Here is a 22524-nt window from a genome sequence, read left to right as displayed (position 1 = left end):
CTCTGTGAATAAGACACAGACACTCTTAGATGCTGCTGCCTTTGACAACTTCTGTGAGCCAAGACCTGCTTGCAGAGCATAAGGACAAGACACTGAGAAAAGTTGCCATGATCATCCACTTCTCAATGAAGACTGTTAGGCAGAAATATTCTTTGAGAGACAGAACTGAAACACTGATGTTTGGTCATGTAAACCTAGATAGGGTATAAGTACAATAAGGATCAATTCAGTATCGACAGGAAAGTGGATTAGATTCGTTTTGGCTTTGGCTTGGTGAGGAAGTAAAAGCACTGTTAGCAAAGCAGTCAGCAAACACATGGATTTTAAGTAATTTTCCCTCAGAATGATAGGTGATAGCCTCAAAAGGCTCTATTATTACTAATTTTCATTAAAATGGGAAAGAATGAGAACTGAAAGATCTTAATGCTTATACTGATTTTTTAAAAAAAAAATGTATCAGCTCAAACATAGCTCTGTTAAATTCTGGACCCAGTGAATAGATTAAAAATTTTTAATTATGAAATTCAACACTTTCTCTCCCTCTGGTTTTCCAAAGTGAGCATTTTAATCACCCAGTTACACAGACAGGTCACTCTTTCAAAGGTGAAACCCATGATTCAGATAAAAGGAAAAACAGAATAAAACTGACATTGTATTTACTGATTTAGCTAAGTGTCTATATGAGCAGGCTGCTTATGAGAGAAAAGTGCAAATCAAATGGATAGAGGCCTTTTAGTTCAAGAGTTTCTGAGCAGCCTAGGTATGTTTGAAACCAAAGGTAATAGTTTATTAACGCAGCATGATCTCTGTTCTTGAGTCTACAATTTGATCTCACAGTTGTACTTCTTTCATAGCTCTGAATTATAATGAAACAAAATGAGGCCAAATTGGTTTGGGTTTTTTCATGGGCCACATGACACTGTTTAGTGCAGTTTGAGTGGGAAGAGGATCATGAAGGCTCTAGGTAGCAGTTACCATTGAACCAGGCATGGGATCACTGGGGCTTGGGGTCTTTTGTGGTTTGCTTTTGGTTGTTTCTGCATTGTGGTTTTTTAGAGACAATTCAAATAGTCTGAGCTTTCAACATTTTTCACTAGGAAGTAAGTTTTGCAGATATCAAGTAATTCTTTTGTTTCCTTCCTATATCTCTCAGAGGTTTTTAGCTTTCTTCTGTTTAGAGCAGCATGTAGAGTACTCTCTCTAGGAAGGGGGTTCCCTGATGGAAGGGGCCATAGGGAAGGTGTCATCTTATTTGCAGCCAAATTCAAAACTGAGGCATCCTAATTTCAAAAGTACTATGTTGGAGAGTTGAATACAATATCTAAAAACATAGCCAAAAATGAAGTTTCTTTCTTTTATTTTTTCAAGTCAAAGGTGTCAGGAAGAAGTTGACACTGGAATTTAGGTTTCAAAATGAGCCTTAAATTCTGGCTCTTGTTTATAGAAGGACATCAAATCTCAGTGAATCAAAATAGTTTAGTGTAGTGCAGTTCTGAATACAGTATGGTCAGACTCTTCAGTGAGGATGTCACTCTTTTACCTGGAGGATATTATCTTAGAGAATAAGGATTTCCCTTACTATAGCCTTTCAGAAGCACCACTGCTAATAATCATTTAAGGACACCTGAAGGTGTTCAAGGTGTGTATCTGAAAGAAGACTTTTGAACATTACACAGTTGTGTATACATAATATTCAAGAAAATTCTCTGGGTTTAGTTTAATCTAAATTCAATTATATAGCAATATTTTAGGTAATTGTTAATTTTTTGCAGTGAGGCTTTATAGTCAAGCTGCATTTAATTTGTTGTACAGTGTTATACAGTACTTGGAGATTTCAGGAAAATAAATGCAAAACCATCTAACTACAAGTAAAATATGAATAACATTCAATTTAATACTCTAATTCTTTACTTATTACTTATTTTTATAGTGCAAGATGAAAAGTTGTGGAAAGGTTCAATGTTTCTTTTGCTTTTATATTAGCAATAAATGTTAGTCCACTAATTTTATGAGACTGTGTGTCCCTTCAGAAAAATATTAGTAGTTTTCCCAGAATAGAATGCGCCTGAGATTGTCTGTCCCTTAATGCTAGGACAAGCTATTGCACAGCTGGAACAGTGTCAGAAGGTCAAGACTAAGGAGCCACAGCTATCAAGACAGATTTATCTAGGTCATTTGCTATCAGTCAGCTGTCTGTTTACAGCTGTGCACCAGGGAAGTCATACTACTTCTATTAGGTTATGTTTATTCAAGCAGCTGATTGCATTATGAAAATCACATTTAGAAGAATTTAAAAGTACCCAGGAAAATAGACAGCTGTATAGAGGAGGCATTTATGTGTAACATACATTGAAATCTGTCATAATTAGAATGTTTTTTCATGTCAAAGTTATTAAATGTCAAACAAGTAAACATTCGCTTATCAAGAAAATCTATTTATACCTTATTTTTCTCTGGGAAAGAAAGCATATTTTGTGAAAGAGATGGAAATTTGATTCTACTTTCTTGTGCAGGTTGTACACTTCTCTAGGGTCATTACAGTGTCTTTAACTATCTTTTTTCTGATAACTGTTAGAAGACAAAGAAGTGGGTCAGGAATTCAGGCTCACTAAGTAGCAATGATGCAGCAGTAAATGTCAAAGGCAACTAATGCTTCTTTCTGCAATCACACTGCTGTGAAATAAGTGTTTGCCAGGTTTTATTTATGTTTCCCAGAAACAAAGTGAGCTCTAATGCCTCACATTGTGACACTTCTTCCAGTAGTCTCGTACTCTCCTACAAGATGCATGAGATTTAAGCTAGGCTCAAACCACCTGTTTAATGAAATTTCAAAATTCAAAACTCACATCTCATTTTAAGCTCTTGCTTCAGCACCCTCAACTCTTCCCACCAAAGAAACAAATGCTCTAAGGGGGTCCAAAGCCAAGGAGTTCTGAATATTTTTACAGGAGTATCACTGTTAGCTGATGTCACACTGCTACAGATAATTACACTGCATTTCAGATTGGCTTTTGACTGGTTATGCCTTTCAGGTGTCTTTGCCTATAGACTCTGGACGGTTGCTTACTGTCTGTGAACTTTTCCCTAATTTTTAATTTTTTATACTTTTGACTTCTTTAATATCCTAAGAGAATGAGTTCCTCAGTATACATGCACAATCTGTGCAATTTTTTTTCCTTTGGTTAATTTTAAGCCTTCTGTTTTGGTCATAAAACAGCATCAAATTTTTGAGTTATAGTAGGGAATAATGGCTCTTTTTCCATCTTTTATGCATTCCCCATGGCATGTTGAGCTTACGTAGAGCCACAAAAATAGTTTATGACCTTCTGAACATTACAGAATTGAGTTTAGAAATATATATGCACTGATTGCCTCATATTCTCATATATTGGTATATCCTAGTACTTTATATCTTAACAAAAAAAAAAAAAGTATGATGTTACAGAGAAAACATATTCCAGAAGATCGTTTCAAATAAGATTCCTAGAATCTCAAATGTATTCCCAATTTTATTGGTGCTTTGAAGTTTTACCTCCAGCAAGCTATTTTATTTTTCTGTGCCAGTGCTTCTTATCTGGTCCATTGCATGCCTTGCCTTTATCAACTTTCAAAAAGCAGCATTTTATTATATCTATTGACACGGATTATATCAAAATAATCTTTTAGTTCAGTCTAATGTGTCTGCACAAACAGCAATAATGATGGCTTTCAGGAAAACGTGTGAAGAAAATCCTTTCTGCCAAGCAAAGTTGTTACAAAGGTTCTGCAAGGGTATATGACGTTATGTGTGACACCCTTTGCTTAGAGTCAGGAAGGAGATGTACAGCTTAGAAATCTATCTTAATTGTGTCCGATGGCTATAATTTGCTGATATCACTTGTAATTCTTGTCTGTTTGCAACTTTCAGGAAAATTTAACCTTGAGCCTGCAAGTTGCCAGTATGCAAACCCTGCATGTTCTGTATAATCACAGCTCCCTGATGCCTTCTCAGCTCCCTCTTCTCTTTACTCTCTTATTTCACGTGTTGAAACAGCTTTAATTGATCATTTTTCAGACCTGTGGTCCAAAGGCCTCAGGGGTTTGTCGACTAAAGTGCTTGAAAGTGACAAGAAAACATGAAATCATATATTTATATAGCTCTGTCTGTATGTGACATTTTAAAAGATATTGAGACATTAGCTTAAAATTTTTGAAGAGCTGTGAAAAGCTGCTGAGAACAACATTTTCAGGTTGTAAAACTCATTATAAACAGCATCTCAGCTACCTCGTGGCTGACTGGGGAGTCATTCCTCTTCCTTAACTCAGCAGTAATGCTGAGAGGAAGAGAAGGATGACTTTTTACCTGCTATTACATGCTGTGAGCAACTGGAGGGAGCAGGAGTGAAAGTATTGGCTGCACCTCACTGTCTGTTGAGAGGACGAGTGACTGAGAAAATAGGGTGAATCCTATGCAGCATTGAAGAAGGGAAATGCAACAGGCTCATCCCAGTCAACCTCACTGGGCAGGTGGGGAAGAACTGATGCAGACGTAACGGAGTTCTTGATCTGTGCTTCTCTTAGGGAAGATCTTCCTAGGAAAGTACTTGCTTACTACTTGCTTAGAAGTCCGTTCTTAGTAGCTACTGGTAGTTTCAAGTGCATTCAAGTATACATTTGAATTTGAGATGTGATAAATATGGGAATATACAGTGCCAGAAGAGGTCTGGAATCAGTCAGTGATGGCTTTAGAACAGTGCAGGCACAGTCCATGCTAAGCTGGGTTTGCAGCACTTCCAAACTTGTTACTATTCTGACAGACTTCAAAATAGATCCTTCACATTTGCAGGGTGAAAAGGGTGTAAAATCTGAGAATGAGTGAAAGAAAAACAAAATGTGTGAAATAAGGAAAGAATGTTCTCCAGAATGCATATTTCATTTAGAAATATGTACTTAATTAAACAAGAGAATTCTGTTAGGTATAAAGACTTGATCCATTTCCTTACTAGATGCTAACTTTAGTTACATATTAGCAGAAGATGTGTTCTTTATTTAGGTACTGGAAATTTTCATTAAATTGTACTGTAAAGTACCATATAAATGGAGCTTTTCAGGGCTTCCATTCACCGCTGTCCTTAGACTGAAGTGACTCATTTGGTGTTGGGAGACAGTTACCAGTTCTGCATCTATTAAAGCACTTCCTAAGCAGTAGTATGCACTCAGATAATCTTAAAGGAGATCAAACCAGAAAGTTTGAAATTTATATTTATGATAGAATGAACCTTTACAGTAACAAATATATATATAACTTATTACCTAAAGAGCTTTTTTTGTGGTTGGAAACCTCTGCAATTTTTTGTTTGTTTGTTTGAAAGAGAGATTTACATATTTTAGTTATAACAAAACCAATTCAATCAAAGCTAGAAGATTCAATGGTAGAGATTGTAGGTGCATCAGTTTTAAACAAGTTGTGCTCCTTTTCTGCCCATAGTCATTGCAACCCACAGTTCAGGCTGGATATCAGGCTTATATCTCAATTTGTGTTTTTTCTCTAGTATGGTTCAGTGTGTTGGTATGATATAAACATATTGAGGGACTTAATAAAATAATAACATGCATCAAAATACTGACCAATTTTGCAAAGTAGTTTTATTTTTCAGCAAACTGTAATGGAACTTTATGTAAAACAAAGGGTACCTTCCCTTCCATTTCTCTCCAGGAACTACATCCTGTATTAGTGTGCTCTGCCTTTTTGGTTGCCTTGGTTCATTCCAGCAAACATTTTTTCTCAAGTTAGCATTTCAGAATTCAGTGTCTGTGAAGTTGCTCAGGTCTTCTTGATGGACATGTTGGGTGACCTGTGGGTTACTTGCATGCATGTAGTCCTTCCAGTTTCAGAACGCACAGCTGACTGAGGAGGATGAGAAATTATGGCTCAGAATGACTTCAAATGACTACGCATCCCAGCAGTGTGAATGGCAGCACCAAGCTGTGGTGATTCATTCCCTTGGCACTGAAATTGCCAGCGTTTAGAGGAAAAGGATTACTTTTGAACAAAGAAATGCTTTATCCCACAGAGAGTACAGACATTGTAGAGTTATTAATCAGGGCAGTCATCCTGCAAGTAGATTTAACTGCAGGATTTGATGTAGAAGGAAACCAGAATTACAGTAGGAAGGGATTGTGAACTCAAAGTAGTAGATAGAACTGCATATTTTAAGGACTCCTTAAATTACACCTGGGGAAAGGTTCACTCTATGCGTGCTAATGAAGATTCCCGTTTGTGTGGTTCACAGTTTTCTTTGGATGGCATCTACCTAGTATGGTAATTGCAGCTGGTTGTAAAACAGGAAGACAACCAGTTTAATTTGCTCTATTTTCCACTTCAGTATCACCGCAGGCTGTTTCTTTGCTGTGTCTCGTATGCAAAGCCAAGTCAGCCTCATCGTTAGTGAGATGGGAGACCTCAAAGGAAAACTCAGATGTGGTAGGTGATTTTTCGCCTTCTGGCAGTCTTTCTTTGTACTCAGTGCTGAAGCATGAGCTGGGAATTAAGGATTTTAAAGCACTGGAGCAGCTATTGTCTTTATGAATCATAAAGCTGAGGTGCTATTCTCATATGGCCATTGCAAAGCAATTCAGATAATTCGAAACACCCTGTCTCAGCTTCACTTCTTTTTGGAAAGTGCCTGAAGTAGATCAAGTCAAATTCCTACCTTGTCTTCTGGATATTGTTGTGGTTCAACTGAGGAAAAAGTAGTTATGCACAGATTGGGGATGATTTTTACCAAGTATCTGAAAGACGTGCATATTCAAGTGACAAATTGCTCCAAATATGTCATGGTATTAATTTTTATTTAAAGTCACAAATATTTCTGTCCTTAGTAATGTATATTATACTTGAAAGCTTCCATTTCATTTACTACTATAAAATCCTGCGTCAAACAGTGTGTAAATTCTTGGTCTACTAGTTTCAGCAAGTCAGAAGTCAATATTTTATTAACCATCATGGCATTGGTTGCTCATGAAGAGGTTTCTATTTGATCTTAATAGAACGTTCTGTGATCAGTCCATGTAATCATGGAGCTCATCCTTTCTCCCACTGACTTATCAGATCATTAAAATGGATATCTATTCTTTCTCTGATGTTATAGAGGAGATTAGCATCTTGGTACTGCTACATTAAGAAATAAGGAATTACTATAGTTCTGCAATATGCAGTTTTAAGTCTTTCCTTCTCAGTGCATAAGTTTGTTAAACTGAGGTTGAATCTGTAGATACATCTTAGCTGCAAACTTCAAGATTTAAATGGCAAGTTTTACTAATTTCAAACCAAATTGTCACTTACCTGATTTTCTGATTGGCATTTTTCTTCTAAACTCTTTTACCTCTAACACACCTCTTTCAGAATAGCTGTCTGTTCAAAATGTGTTCCAGACTGGTCACTCATAGTACTGAGACTAAAGACAGCTTTTCCATTTTGTTTTATCTCCCATCTGTGATTATGGAATAATACGTGTTTTATCTTCAGCTCCTTGGAAGATGCAGGAGATTTCAGTAATCTCACTGAATTCTCTGCTACATTTATAGGGACTCACAAATGAAGTGCAGTATGAAAGGAGTTAAGTACTGGGAAACTCCTTCCAGAATCAGCTGCTGTACAACTGTTAAAACTGAAATTGTTCTTTATTTCCATGTTTTTATTGAGTCTTATTTCCGAGAGTGTGCAGCATATTCCCTTTCCATAAATAATGATCAGTTTAATTTACTGCATACCAAAGAGATGGGAACCCCTTCCTGACTTTCCCGCTGGGACCTCTTACACTTAAAAACCTGCAGAAAGGAAACTATCTTTGGTCATCAGAAGACATATTAATACCCAGTTGTATAAAGAGAAAGACAGTCTAAATCTCTGCCTCAGTTTTTGCAGCAGCTGACAACTTGTTATTGCACGTTAATTATCGCCTAGCTTATGGCAGGATCTAGGTAATAATTTATGTGGAGGGAATTGTTACTGCTTTATTGAAAAATAATAATAAAAAAAACCAACGGGTTTATTAACTACCAACATTTCTGCAACTGTGTTTTTACCCTGGCTTTCTTGAAAATCCATCTATACATGTGTGCATTTTCTTCTCTGGGTGTGTGTATTGCTTTTACCAGTCTACCCTTCATGGTCCTTCTTAGCTCCCAGTAAGAGCAACAAAGTGAAATTTCATTTGTTTTGCTGAACTTTTATTCACAGCAGTTTCAAATTTATTTTGCTGGTATGCTTTTGGGAAACTTCATGTCTGGAGGGAGTTAAATAGAGAGCTAAAACATTTATGGATGCCTCAGTTCATTTGGTATGGAAGTTATTTAGAATGCATTTTAAATAGCACATTTGTAAGTACTGCTGGTTTGCCATATTTCTTATAAAATGTCAAGTATCATTTAAACAGGATATCTGATTACAATGCAGCTGCCTTAGTATTATTAAATTGTCTTTTTTTTGTTTTACTAGAACACAAAAAAAATATACTCTGGTGTTTTCAGTGCAAATGTGTTATTTTTGAGGTCAGGGATATTTTTATCATGTTCCTCCCAGACCCATGTCATAACTTCTTTTCATATAAAGATATTGTACTATTTTTACAATTTATCAATTAGTTTATAAAGAAAAAATAGTGTTCAGTTCTTAATACTTCTTAGTGAATTCCACTGATATTGGAAGACATAGTGTTGTTTTGCTTAGAGATAGATGATTGTATTTCCAATTTAATCTCTCAGATAATGAGAGATTAAATAGACATGACACTTGGGGACGTGGTTAATGATGGACTTGACAGTGCTAAGTTTACAGTTGAACCCAATGATCTTAGAGGCATTTTCCAACCTAAGAAATCCTATGATTATATGTTCATGAGTGTATTCATTACTTTCATTATATTTTACTTGCAAAAAGGCACATGTAGCTGGGGATGCTAAGGGGAGGCAAACAACTGAGACACAATGACCTTTCATTTCATTTTGGGAAAAAAAGTCGGGGAAGTGAAACAGAGAGACTGCTCCTTTAGGGAAAGAAAGACTTTTTTTTTTTTTTTTTAATGGGAATGACATTAGCATAAGACATTGATATTCAGAACAAACACACTTTTGGATTTCCTTGCTTTTCTGAGGCAGAGAGGTAAAATCTTTCCATCTGGATTTTCTCTTGTATTCCCATATGAAAATCAATTGTTCTTTTTTCCTAAATTTTAACATAATTTTTATTAAGTTCCTGTTCATGTTTACATTATTTTGTAATTATTTCCTCTTCTTTGATCTCTAATTACTTCTCCATATTCAGAGCATAATACTTTGTTTTGCTGGATGCCACTGCTAGACGTTTATCTCAACCTGTCTTTTCCTTTCTTTCGTTACTCCAATGAGTGTTAACAATTTCTAAAAATCTGACAAGAATCATAAATGTCTAAATTGTACATTTATTGTAAGGTGCGTTGAATATGCCAGCAGCACAGCATAAAGCAATTAAAAAAAGTCAATTGATCATTGAAATGAGAAAGGGAGAAATGTATCCACTGTTTACTTGCTGTTGCTGTGGAGTGTGTGGTATTAGATAGAGGACATGAATTTTATTTGTTGTGTCATTATTTAAATAAGCAGTTATTGCAGAAACAACTATACATCTTTATATGCAATTTTAGTTAATTAAATGTTTTGTAATACCTGCTTCTTCAGGATGTTGAGTGGCTGGTGAGTCACAGTTATCTAATTTCACTGTTATTTTCTAAACCAAATTCTGTCTTATTTTGCTGTGTGTATTGAACTCTATGTCTAGCTCCCTTCACTGACTCCATGTGATTCTTTCCATATTCAGCAACCTTGCTTTTCCTTTTCTTTTGAGAACTTTTAAGAATGACAGGCTATGGAAATATTAGTTGCAAGTCCAAAGACTAACATCTGTTCACTTCACTCTTAAATCCCAAAGACTGCTAAAATTTCAAAGTTTTCTTCATAGTTGTACATATCTCCAATCCTTTAAATTAATCTCTCTTATTAGTAACCTACTCTAATAATAAAAGCACCTTTTTGGCAAGTTGTTCTTGACAAAGTGCTCCCTCTGGGGATGTTTCACCAGGACTGCTCTCAAAGAAGTTTGTGAAGTTCTTAAAACAACTGAAATTACCTTCTCTACCAATAGCTGGGTGGATCACAGTTGTCTGCTCTGGTTTAGTCCTGGACATCTCTGATCATCTTGATGGCCCAGTAGGCAGAAGAGGGTTATTTTTGGCAGCATGCTTCAGCAAATGTTATACGTAGTAGAAGAGATTGTGCAGAGATGGTATATTTTTATTTCAGTCAGAGTTACAGTATATGTTTTGTTTTTACCTGCATCTCCTACTTTGCTAAGTGAATATATTATGTTCATTTCGCAAAATCATTCCAGATTACAGATATTTTGGGCCAAGGCCAATGGTATGAGGTTCAACAAAGCCAAATACTGGGTTCTGCACTCAGGTCACAACAACCCCATGCAGCGCTTCAGGCTTTGGGAAGAGTGGCTGGAAAGCTGCCCAGTGGAAAAGGACCTGGGGATATTGGATGACAGCAGCTGAACATGAGCCAGCAGTGTGCCTGGGTGGCCAAGAAGGCCAGTGGCATCCTGGCTTATATCAGAAATAGCGTGGCCAGCAGGACTAGGGCAGGGATTGTCCCTCTGTACTCGACACTAGTGAGGCCACACCTCAGGTACTGTGTTCAGTTTTGGGCCTTTTACTACAAGAAAGACATTAAGGTGCCAGAGAAGGTCAACAAGGCTGATGAAGAGTCTACAGAGTGAGTCATATGAGGAGCAGCTGAGGGAGCTGGGTTTGTTTAGCCTGTAGAAAAGGAGACTGAGGGGACCTCACCTCACTCTATGACTCTCTGACAGGAGATTGTAGTGAGGTGGAGTCAGCCTTTTCTCCCAGGTAACAAATGATGGGACCAGAGGACATGGCCTTAAGTTGCACCAGGGGAGATTTAGATTGGGTATTAGGGAAAGTGTCTTCATGGAAGCGGTTGTCAAGCATTGGAACAGGTTACTCGGGGAAGTGGTGGAGTCACCATCCCTAGAGGTATTTTAAAGACATGTAGATGTGACACTTGGGGACATGGTTTGGTGGAGGACTTGGGAATAGGTTAATAGTTGGACTTGATGATCTTAGAGGTCTTTTGCAACCTAAATGATTCTATTATTCTATACATACTTGCTTAAAATGAAATTTCATCAATCCAAACTCTTTTGTCCTCTTCAGCTAACTTTATATTTATCTGGTTGCTTGGGTTTTTTTGTTGGTTAGGGTTTTTTTATTTTTTTGGGCTTGGCAGCCTAAAACATCACAAGGCACATATTGTTCAGGATTTCAAAGAGCAATCGTTTATCTTTGTGGATACAAGTAAACGGACAATGATGGCCCAACCATCTGCTCAAGCTGCTTGAGAACAGTCTTCTGTGCAAATGGCATGAAAGGTAATTTAACCTCAGAAGGTGCCCACAGAGCTTCAGTTCTGTTTACCATTGTGTCTTTGCCAGTCTAAAAATAAGTCATGCTGAACAGAAAAAAAAAAAATCCCTTCTTTCCCAATTTAAAGAACAGATCATCAGCAGAGCTAATTTCAGCTAATTTCATCACAAGGAGTTGTTTTTCCCTTTCTAGTATTTTTTTCAAGTAGCAAAGAGTTTTCCTGGGATAAATGGTATCTGTCTTATAATTGTTGCTGTAGGAGGCTGTTGTTCTTCAGAGTACATAGAATATAATCATAGAGTAATACTCAATGCTGAGTGATACACGCTTTCAGCATATGAACTGCAATTCTACTATGACCTGTTGTTATTTTGCCAGCCTCTGTGTTTAATTGAGGAAGGCAGCTCTGTTAATAAGCAAGGTTTTTTTGCAGAGGGGTATTCTGTCCTGGAAATTATAAGTGGCTTCTCTGGCTGTTCTTTTTCAAAGCCTCAGTTGGAGTGAGTCCAGCTAGTCCCGGTGAAACTTTAAAATGATTTTTAAAGTTTCACTGCCGATAAAAATCTCATATATGTATATATATGTCTGCGTGTGTGTGTATATATATAAAAAAATTAGCCAAGTGAGGGAAAAGTAGTTCCTTTCTAAATTTCAATACAGATTTCAGGATAGAAAAGAAGGACCTGACATTCATCTCACTGTCATTTTTCCGGTTCCTACCGGCTATGGTGTTTACACACAGGGTTAGCAAGAACAGCCTTTGGGTGCTGTCCCACAGCTTTAACTTCTGTACTATCTTCTGCTGTCTGCTGTGCTAATTTCTTCAGTTCCCAATGCTACAAATAAAGCAGTTTTTGTTTCCCTCATGCTATCTGTTTATACTCCATTCCTCCTGCTTTGTGGTAGGTGAGACTAGCCCAAGACTTGAGACTGTTTTCTGACGAAGACTGGAGGTCAGATCAGACCTTGCAGAGCATGTTCTCTGGGATGCTGTGGCTGTGAGGTTATCTTGCATGCTGCTGTGGGAGGAGAAGCAGAAAATGCATTTTCCTGGCTGCTTTGCCAGATAGCTTGTTCTGAGGACATGTGGGAACATCATCTGCAGAAAGAAGATAGATAAAATCTGTATTCAAGAAAAAAACTTGGATTAAAAAAATGATGAGGATAGTGCATCTGTGAGAAAAAAAGTATGTCTGAGCTGGTTTTGTTGCTGAATTAGCTACATTAGTTTAGCTAATCTAATAAGACACAGTATTCCTACTGTAATAAATACATTCTGGACATAAAAACGGACCAAGTTTTTAGATTTAATTGCAAAAGAGTATCCAGTCTTGATGGTGGCATAGCTTTTGTTCCAGCTTAAAAACATAAGCCTGAATCATACTTTTCTTGGACATTTTCACTTCAATTTTTTTTTTTTTTAGGCAGAAGAGGTGGAACATGACAGATTTGAAAATGTTTTATATAGCTTTCAACAAGAAGCAATTTATAGCAACTTGAAGTTACATAACTTCCAACTCCACTTTGTTTCATGGCATGATTTAGATAGATCTAGTACTTTCACAATAATTCAAAGGAATATGCAATCAGTCAATCCATTTTATCTATTTTAAGCATTTCCAAGGAACTATCACTGTAGTTTATACATTCTAAATCTGAATACAAGTGACAGTTTGCCATAAACAAGTATTTTGCAAAATATCAAGACGAAAAATGGCTTTATTCATTTATGAAATGAAGACTTCCTCAAATAAAGGAATCCTCCAATGCTGCTCATTGTGTTCACTACACAAAATTGTGCTTTAGGTAAAAAGATTCTTTGGGAAGAACTGCATTTTTCATAGGAAGATGATGGGTTTGTTTTGCAGCAATAAATAACTAATAGATCTATAAGACACCACAATTATCAGAAGGACAGTGTAGTATGACCTTTTAGTAGTTGTATTGGCCTCATCATCATGGCTAGGCTTTGTGAACCAAGATTTGGGAAGGGCTCTACCCACATTTGTTACAAGCGCGTTGGTGGCTAAAAAGACCAATACGAGACAGGCATGTCCAGTTGCAAAAGGCACAGCAGAAAGACTCCTTAGGAGGTATATTCTGCAAGACACGATTCTTTCTGAGTTGTCTTTTCTCCTCAAGGGTGAGTGTATTGGCCTAGATACAGGACAAATGAACAGAACTAAATTTTTTACAGAGAAACATTTTGGATAATCTAGGAGGGCATCTAGGAATTCATCCAGATGGGTTCAGAATACTTGTAGCCAGAGGTAGATTGAATAAAATCATAAAAGAGGTTATTCAAACCATTTTGCAATATTGTTTAAATGAATCGTTGCACTTTTAATCAAGTGAATAATTCATGAACATTCATATAAAGGAATTTAATCAAGGCATCTGCTGAATATTTTCACAATGTTGTACCTATAGTACTATCAAAACAATCCTTCAACCTCAGCTTATACCTCTGTGTAGTTTGGATGTTTGGGTTTTGCATCATTTCAGCTCACAAAGAAGCCAGGGAAAATAAGGTTAAATAAAGGTTACCCAGCTGAGAAAAGCCAGACTAAGTTGAGAAAAACATTAGAAGTACAATCAAGACCTAGAAATTTGGTGTATAAAAAAGAAAAACAACAAAAAAAACCCCAAAGCAAAACTACAAAATAAACCCTAGAACAACAAAGAAGAACTAGCAGAAAGAACATTCTGTGTCTCAGGAATATTGTCTGCTTTTGACTACATTAGCATATTTACATAGAATCCTAAAATGTTCCCTCCTTGCTCATAGTTCTTCCACATCTGTAGGGTAGATTTCAGTGGTTTTAGTGTACTTTTTCAATCCACATGAAAGTCTTACTAGAAAGAGGAAGAGAATCATGAATAGAAGTTATTAGTGGTCAGGAGCTGTCACTGTAATTCAACAAAAAATGAAATCCTCTGCTATTCTCAAGCTAAGAGAAAGAATTCTGGGAGACCCTTTTAGTATTCCAGAATCTGAGAGCTTAGTTTATTTTCTGTTTCTCAAAAGGTACATGATAGTTCTCTATGTTATTGTTGAAATTTTCCTGAGCAACATAGCATTATTAGATTCAGAGAAAGTGGGAACTAGAGTTTAGGTGGGATTTGACTTCTACCTCTCATCTCTACCTCACGGACCATATTGGTCTTCAGTAGTTGTTGCTCTTTGAGTAGTAGTCTTCCCTCAGATGAAATGGTCAGGAAAGAGAAAGGAGTAAAAGAATATTGTTACTCTCTCACGTGGAACTTTTACCTTAAATGTGTATTTTATTGAAGGCCTGAGACAAAATGTGAAGAAGCTGTTTCCCAATGTAGGGTAATACCATTTCAAGCGTCATTCTCGCCCATACCACGTTGCACTGACATTTCATTTAATGAGCTGTAATTGTCTGCTGTCATCTGCCACAGTCTTAGGCTGTGGCTGGCTTTCAGTTTGTAAAGAGGACACTTCAGTGCAGGCGTATGTATGTAGGTGTCTAAATGCTTACTAGGTGTCTAAATTCTTATATATAATAAATGGACTATATGTTTTCACAGTAGTCAGGCCAAAAGAATGATTCAAATATCTGTCTCCTGTAGGTTCAAACCACTGACACCTTTGTATGCCACTAGTACCATTTGAAATGTGGCAGTGTATATGAGACATTCATCTGGACTCGATAAATAAGCCCCAGGACCTGTAGGAGACCTGCAGCCTTCTGAAGCACTAGCTGGAGCCAGGAAGGAATATTTCAGTATATTTCTGTGGGCAACTGAATTGGGCCTTAGCTGTCTAGGTAACAGCAAACTTAAGCATTTTTCTTGCATGTAGACAACAGATGCTGGGTATGTTAATCTGAACTGAACTTCATCATATATAACTGTGCCTGTTGGATTTTCTGCAAAAAGCCTCACTGACATGAGAATCATGCAGAGAACTAGAAAGACTAAGGAGAGTCATCCAGATTTTGTCTTGTTTGCTGTGGTCCTTTATAGAAGTCTGACAATACTATACCTGTACCAAGGAGAACTCTTTGAGGGCAGGCCATGAAAATTGGGGTTGAAACAGCTGCCAGTGCAAACCTGCTGGCAAACTGAGGTGCAGAGGCAGAAGCTCAGGTTAATGGTCATGAGTTGAAACAAGAGGTTTAGAACAGTTATAAGGAGGAACATTTTCACTCTGAGGACAGCCAGGCACTGCATTGGGTTGCCCAGAGATATTGCACTGGCTCCGTTTTCTGAAGTGTTGAAGACCCAGTCGGACAAAGCCATGAGCACCCAAGTCTAGTCTCACAGCTGACCCTGCTTGGAACAGGTGCTTGAATTAGAAATTGTCTGATGTCCATTCCTACCTGAATTTTTCTATGATCTTAAGATACATTATTTCAAGAAGTGAAGCCAATAGCATTTCTGTTCAAGACCAATTAGACAAAGACAGAACTATTTCCCCTTAACTGAAGGTACAAGGATGGTAATTTTCCTTTGGTGATAATAACAAGTGGCCACAGAAATAATTGAATTAACCCTGTAGTAGTACAAAATAAAATAAGGGTTGGAAATAGAAATGGTTTGTGAATTTTTTTCGTTACAACCAACATTAAAAAATTTTAAAGGCACAGGAAAATTTAACCCCCCCAACAAACAAACAAACAAACAAAAAAACAACAGCAGAAGTATTTACACAGTGGTTTGTGGGTTTTTTTTTGTTTATTGGTTTTGTTTCTTAATATTATACCTTTTTTGCTTTGAAAATATGAGGTTTTTGTAAAATTAAATCCTACTTCCTTATAAGTGAAACAAGGCAAACACACAGAAAGGAGAAAGAAAAGGTAACAGTTTAACTTGCAAATAGAAATCTAGCATTTTCTCAAAATAAGGAAAACATGGGGAAAATAAATTTCAAGTCAGTCCCATCTTAGTGGAGCAAAAACTTCCCTGTATATTTGAGGAAACATTTAAATAGGTTTTATTACTTCTCTAATTGAAACCATACCTTGTTTCCTTAATCATAAGATACATATTGCAGATAACCTGGCACATACCTCTAGCTTTCCCTATGCAAAAAAATAATTACTTAATTTTGAATTATGACACATTTGCATAGAATGAGAGTTGCATTATGTGAAAAGATACTGAATTACTTTTTGCCTTTACTACTATTATAAAACAGCTGGTAAAAATGAAAAGGAATGTTAAAAACCTCAATTCCTGGATGTATTGAGCAAAAAGAAACAATGTGGCAAAAGTACACAAAATTATACGTAAACAGAGAACCTGTATTATAGGAATGTTTTGGATTAAAAATTGTGGGTTTAAATTAAAAAAAATTGAATATAAATAAAATAGTAAAGCATAGTTGTCATAGAACAGTACTAAAATATAAAATATAAAATAAAACTCACCTTGTGAGGTGAGGTGTGGCCTCACCTTGAATATTGTGTGCACTTTTGGTCACTGCAATATTAGATAAAGAAAGATATAAAGCTATTGGAGAGCATCCAAAGGAGGGCAATGAATATGGTGAAGGGCCCTGAGGGGAAGCCATATGAGGAGTGGCTGAGGTCACTTGGTCTGTTCAGCCTGGAGAAGAGGAAACGGAGGGGAGACCTCATTACGGTCTACAGCTTCCTCGTGAGGGGAAGAGAAGGGGCAGACACTGATCTCTTCTCTGTGATGACCAGTGACAGGACCCAAAGAAATGGCCTAAAGCTGTGTCAGGGGAGGTTTAGGTTGTATGTTAGAAAAAGGCTCTTCAACCAGAGGGTGGGTGGGCACTGGAACAGGCTCCCAAGTGAAGTGGTCACAGCACCAAGCCTGACAGAGTTCAAGGAGCATTTCGATGATACTGTCAGGCACATGGTGTGACACTTAGGGATGGTGCTGTACAGGGCTAAGGGTTGGTCTTGATGATCCTTATGGGTCCCTTCCGACTCAGCATATTCTGTGATTCTGTGATTCTACATGAATTCAAAGAGCAGTGTTTGAGCAGTCTCTGGAACGCAGAAACAGCGATCTTGCTTTGTTATTCAGTGTAAGCCAGTTGCATACTTGAATAGAAAGGTAGCTGTGAGTATTTGAAATTTGGTTGCTCCTGTCTATAACCAGAGGCCATGTACCGCTGAGCTGGTGACCTCCTTTCTAAAAAAAGTCTGACGTGTGCTGCAAGATTAGGTAGGATGCTAGGGCTTGTGTTTCTTCAACAGCAGCAAACAATTTAGAGTGTGCTCATAATGCCACAGTTCTTTTCCTACAACTTAGAAAAAACAAAATTTTGGTGGAGTGTAACCAGGGTAGGTACTAGTTATCTACCAAAGGAGCTTAGTTGCATCAAAATGTTGAAGGATATCTGCAAGAACTTAAATCTTTTCAGTGATACATTCAGGAAAATACAGATCGAACAGTATTAATGTCAAAATGATTTTTTAGAGTCGTTGGCTATGTCCCAAAATTATTTTCACGCTTCTTCACACTGTCAGCAGTCTTAACTGTTCTAACACTGTCTTATGCTAGTTTCTGAGAAGGGTACCATTGAAGTTCATAAACAGTTTATTACAGTAGTACCACTTATTAGTGTTCCAGGATTTTTCCCTTTTGTAGTAAGTAAAGGAAGTTCTGTAAAATTGGTGATCAATAAAACCTTATAAGAAGATCTATTTTATTTTGCTGATTTAATATCCAACTCCCAAACCCTCAAGCATGATGTTTTTTCTTTTTTATCTCTTCCATTATTTTCATGCTACTAGCTGTGAAGTTTTTTTCTGATTGAACCTTGAACTGATGAAATATGTTGTCAGTAGCATAAAGTTGCATAAATGTACACATTGTTATACTGGTTCTGGAGAATTCATGCATGCATAAGATGTTTCACACATTTATAAATAGTTCAATTAAAAAAAAAGAATTCTATATTGACATTTTTATCTTGCCTAGTGAAATGGGTTGATCCATTTAATTATTTCTAATTTTTAAAAGTGTCTCATTATACAGTTATAGACTCATTAGTTCTAGCTGGAGGTTTTGTTTATGTAAACATATACATAAATATAGGTATTTATATATAAAAATACTTGATTTCTGTTTGATTTGTTCCTCTACTGAATCTTTCACCTACTGTTTGATTTTTATTTCCTCTAATTCATTTTGACATTTGCTCGAAATGTTCTGCAATAGAAACACTGCTACATTTCTCAGATATTTACAAACATCTTACCTTTTAACCCTATACGACACATCTTCAAAGAAAATAACCTAAAGGAGAAATTTGTATGTTTAAAAAGGAAATTGGTAGTAGGGTTTTTTTGGGCTATTTTTTGTGTGTTTTTCTCTCAAATGTAGGCTAACACTTGTCAGCTGCAACTATGCTGCCTAGAAAAGTTGTCATCCTAATGACAGTGGTATTATAAATGTGTATTTTGAATTTCTATTCAAAAATGCTGATGCTTGTAAATAAATAATAATTGTACTAGTAGTTGTGTCAAGTTTTATCAGAATGTTAGGTATAATATTTGGATTATGATTTGTTGCATAATGTTGAGACTGATGGTGTGTTATATATCTTTTTTTGTATGACATGGAGTAATGTTTGTAGGATGTATCCAGGAAAGTGTGGCATTTATCATTTGGCCATTGGAAATGGCATGGCAAAGCTTATAGGCTTTATTTGAGTGCTATAATAGTTAAATAAGACTCAAGATTATCTTTTTCATCTCTCTAAATTATTGCCAGTAGTTTCCAAAGGGGAGGGGTTACCTCTCATGCATGATTAGCTCTTGAAGTAAAAAGAATATGGACCTTCCAAGGCAGGCAAATCTTGCAGTCGGAAAGGAACATGGTGCTTTCATGCTTCTTCAGAAATAAGACACATTCCTTTTACAGTGTTTACGTGCAAATTTGCAATTGAAATAGACGTGATGTCTTCCACTTCACAATCTATTAATTTGACAGGTGTTAATTCTTGGGGGAATACCAACATTTTAATATGCTTTTGGTGTGCTTCTATTTCAGCACTTTAAATCAAGTCATTAAATATTTCTGATGGTTCCAAATTTTTAGAAGAAAAATAGTTCAGCAAGGTTGGTAAATCATTTTATCATTAGGAGGGGTGATGCCTTGAAAGTTAGTAAAGTGATGAGATTTATTCTTGTTACATGTGAGAAAATTACATTTGTAACATGATAGATCACCTCTGAAATAAAATCTACCTTGGAATTGGCGATCAGTGCATAGCACAATGAAATTACAAAAAGTAACTTGAGTATCGGAATGTTAAAATTAAAGTAATTCATAGTTTTAATCTTGAAGGAACATTTAGACTACACCACTAAAAGAAGAAAGGATACGTCCAAGGTACAAGGAGAGGTACAAGGGATTTCAGGGCATTATGCTATAAATGGGTTGATATCAAATAACGTTGGTATGAAAGTCACAATATGCTAATGGGCTTTAGAAATCTTGAATTAAATTATTTAGTGATTTTACCATGCTGATGGAATATTGTCTGTTTCATTAATTATATCCATTGCAAATGGGATATCTCTTTTCAAGGCAGCTTTAGTGCAATAGTTAACCACTAAAAGTCAAAGAAGCTAATCCAGCCATATGTTCTAAAGTAAGGGGGTTGATAGCCAATTTTGCAATACATGAGTAGGAATTTTTCCAAGTGGGGAGATTATTTTTGCTAAAACAAAAGGGTTGTTTTTCTGTCCAACAAGTTCTACATTAGAAGCTAGACCTGAAAGTCAACCAGATTTCAGAAAGAGTGAGAAAAGAATAACAGTGTAGGTCCTTTTTAACTCTCATATTATCATCAAAATTACCACTTGAGAGTATTTTATTTTACCATTGCAACTAACATACCAACATAAGTCGTTACGTGTATCTTTCATTTTTATAGACACATAGAATGCTGGTTGTTTTTAAAGTATGAATTCGATTTTACAAAATAGTCACAATAAAGTTAAGAGGAACTCTTACAGCTACGAACATCACAGGAAAAAGTGTGAGGGTCATATCTGAGGCAGAATTAAACAGTGCATATATACAGTTCATAAGGTATAGTTAGTAAGTTAAAGTAATAAAAGTCCAATGTTACTGTGGGATTGTCTCTGTTAAAGGTACTTAATAAATATTCCAGGTTTATTTTACACACTTACTGTTCTTGCATTCAGCACCATTTTTATAATTCCTAAATGAAGTCATCCCAGCTGCCTCAGTCACTTATATTAATAAAACATAATGTATCTATGTGTTTTAGTATTAAAACTGAAGGGAATATGATGAACTAATAGTAATTGAAAGGAGATTAACAGGTCTCTGTTATGTTCAGTAGTAATCAAGTAGACTTTTTCTCCCTTTTTATTCACTTATTTCCAACAACTTCTCTTCTGAGACTGACCCCTGCTGGAAGCTTTACTTTCTCTAACAAATGAGTGTCATCAGAGCTGCTTTAGTTGTATAAACTCTCCTCATAAGCAGCAAAATTAATTTGAACCTTGACTGTACTTTGAGAGATCTGACTTATTTGAAACGCACTGAAAGTTTCTGGGAGAAACACATGCCTAACCATACTGAAAATATCGGGGTACAAAAAACTTGAAGGCTGGAAGGCAAACTGGAATTTGGTAGTTCCATTTCCACTAATCACACAGCAACTCTCGTGCACAGGTGGTCTCTGTTCTTTACAATACATTGAGATTCATACTTTCCTCCAATATATGTCACTCAAAAAGTATTTTCCAGTTAAACACCTTTTGATCCGAAAAGGTCATTTCATTGAAATGGTCTGAGCAGTTCTATTCTTGGTTCAATAAGCACCCAAATTTTGTTGAGAAACCTTTGTTTTGCCTTTAAGTCTGTCTCTAGAGGATGATGAAAATCTGGACTCATGTATCGAAATGTGGACATGAAATAGGTATCTTTGTATTGCTATTGTCTGATAAAACTGAACTTTAAGTTCCCTCTGACCACAGGACACTTGTCTGCTTGTCCTCAGGTTGGCAGCTGTAAATCCTTCTGTAGATATGAAAACAAATAAATAAAGGAAAATAGTGTAGTTTTAGTGAGTATTTGCAATAAGATTTTGCTAGTAACCAATGAGAAATTTAATATGTAATATTAAATATGAATTGTATAATAAACTTTTACTATTGCTTTTACAGTCTTCTACTGTTTTCTATATTCTGCTGAAAGAAGTTGAATTTTTTTTCTTTCATCTTTGTTAGCTTTGCTGTGTATTTTTAACACAACATCACCCGAGATCTATTGCATATTCCTGCAGGACAAAACATTTTAAACCACTTTTTACTGTTTTGCAGCTTCATTCATATTTGTATTAGCCACAAATGAGGTTTTATTTGTGTACCAAAATTTGCAGATCTGTTTTGACATTGACTCCCTTTTCAGTAGTCTTACCCAACCAGTGCTGAAGATTTCAGTTGCAAGATGGTGTCCACTAGAAAATAGGGACTGTGTAATGAGTGTTTCCCCCTTCACTACTTGTATCTTGCAGTAGGAAAGCAGTGAGCATAAATAACAAGATACAGAGAACATATGTAAAATTAAGATCTAATCTGTCTGTACCACCTCTGTATTTTTGGGAGTTGTCTTCAGATTTTTTCCTGCATGCAGCTAGAATTCCATCTCAAGAGTCTGAAGCTGAGTTTTGGAATTAATATTGACTATGTCTGGGGAGCCTCACATCTTTCTTGATAATGTGCATACTTGTAACTTCTCTATACATTAGTGTGCCTTATTTCTCTGTCAAACTGCACAGTTCTAGAAAACTGAATTGCGTTTGAGCATCTGTTGTGGTTAATCTCAGATTATTTCTACACATTTTCCTAGCCTTAAGCATATTTTAATGTGATATTCACTAGAAATTAGCAATGCTAAACAAATTAATCTCACAGAGGAGAAAGTGCCTTAAGAAAAATGTAGCAAGTATAAAATGCCCAGATTGATCATGATAGCGTGAATTGATTCTACTGAATTATTATGGGAAGTTCTTATTTATCATGTCTGAAAAAATTATGTTTTTCTGAGTTTACATAGATGTATATCATAT

General features: G+C 36.2%; 1 protein-coding gene across 4 annotated transcripts in view; it reads left to right on the top strand.

Moving 5' to 3' along the window:
- The window catches only part of DLGAP1 (DLG associated protein 1), a 416743-nt gene that overhangs the window by 67836 nt on the left and 326383 nt on the right, over window positions 1-22524 (top strand). The window contains exon 1 of one of the 4 annotated variants that reach the window (XM_039383296.1): window positions 6366-6463. The exons of the other annotated variants lie outside the window; for them this stretch is intronic. The gene's annotated coding sequence lies outside the window, so the exon portion shown is untranslated. Of the gene's footprint in view, window positions 1-6365; window positions 6464-22524 lie in introns of those variants that run through there. 4 annotated transcript variants of the gene reach the window in all.

The sequence above is a fragment of the Pipra filicauda genome, unplaced genomic scaffold, assembly GCF_003945595.2.
Source record: "Pipra filicauda isolate LSUMZ 115617 unplaced genomic scaffold, ASM394559v2 scaffold301_size890592_pilon, whole genome shotgun sequence".
Taxonomy (NCBI): Eukaryota; Metazoa; Chordata; class Aves; order Passeriformes; family Pipridae; genus Pipra; species Pipra filicauda.
The sequence above is the reverse complement of the archived record's forward strand: the minus strand, read 5'-3'. Positions and strand labels throughout refer to the sequence as shown.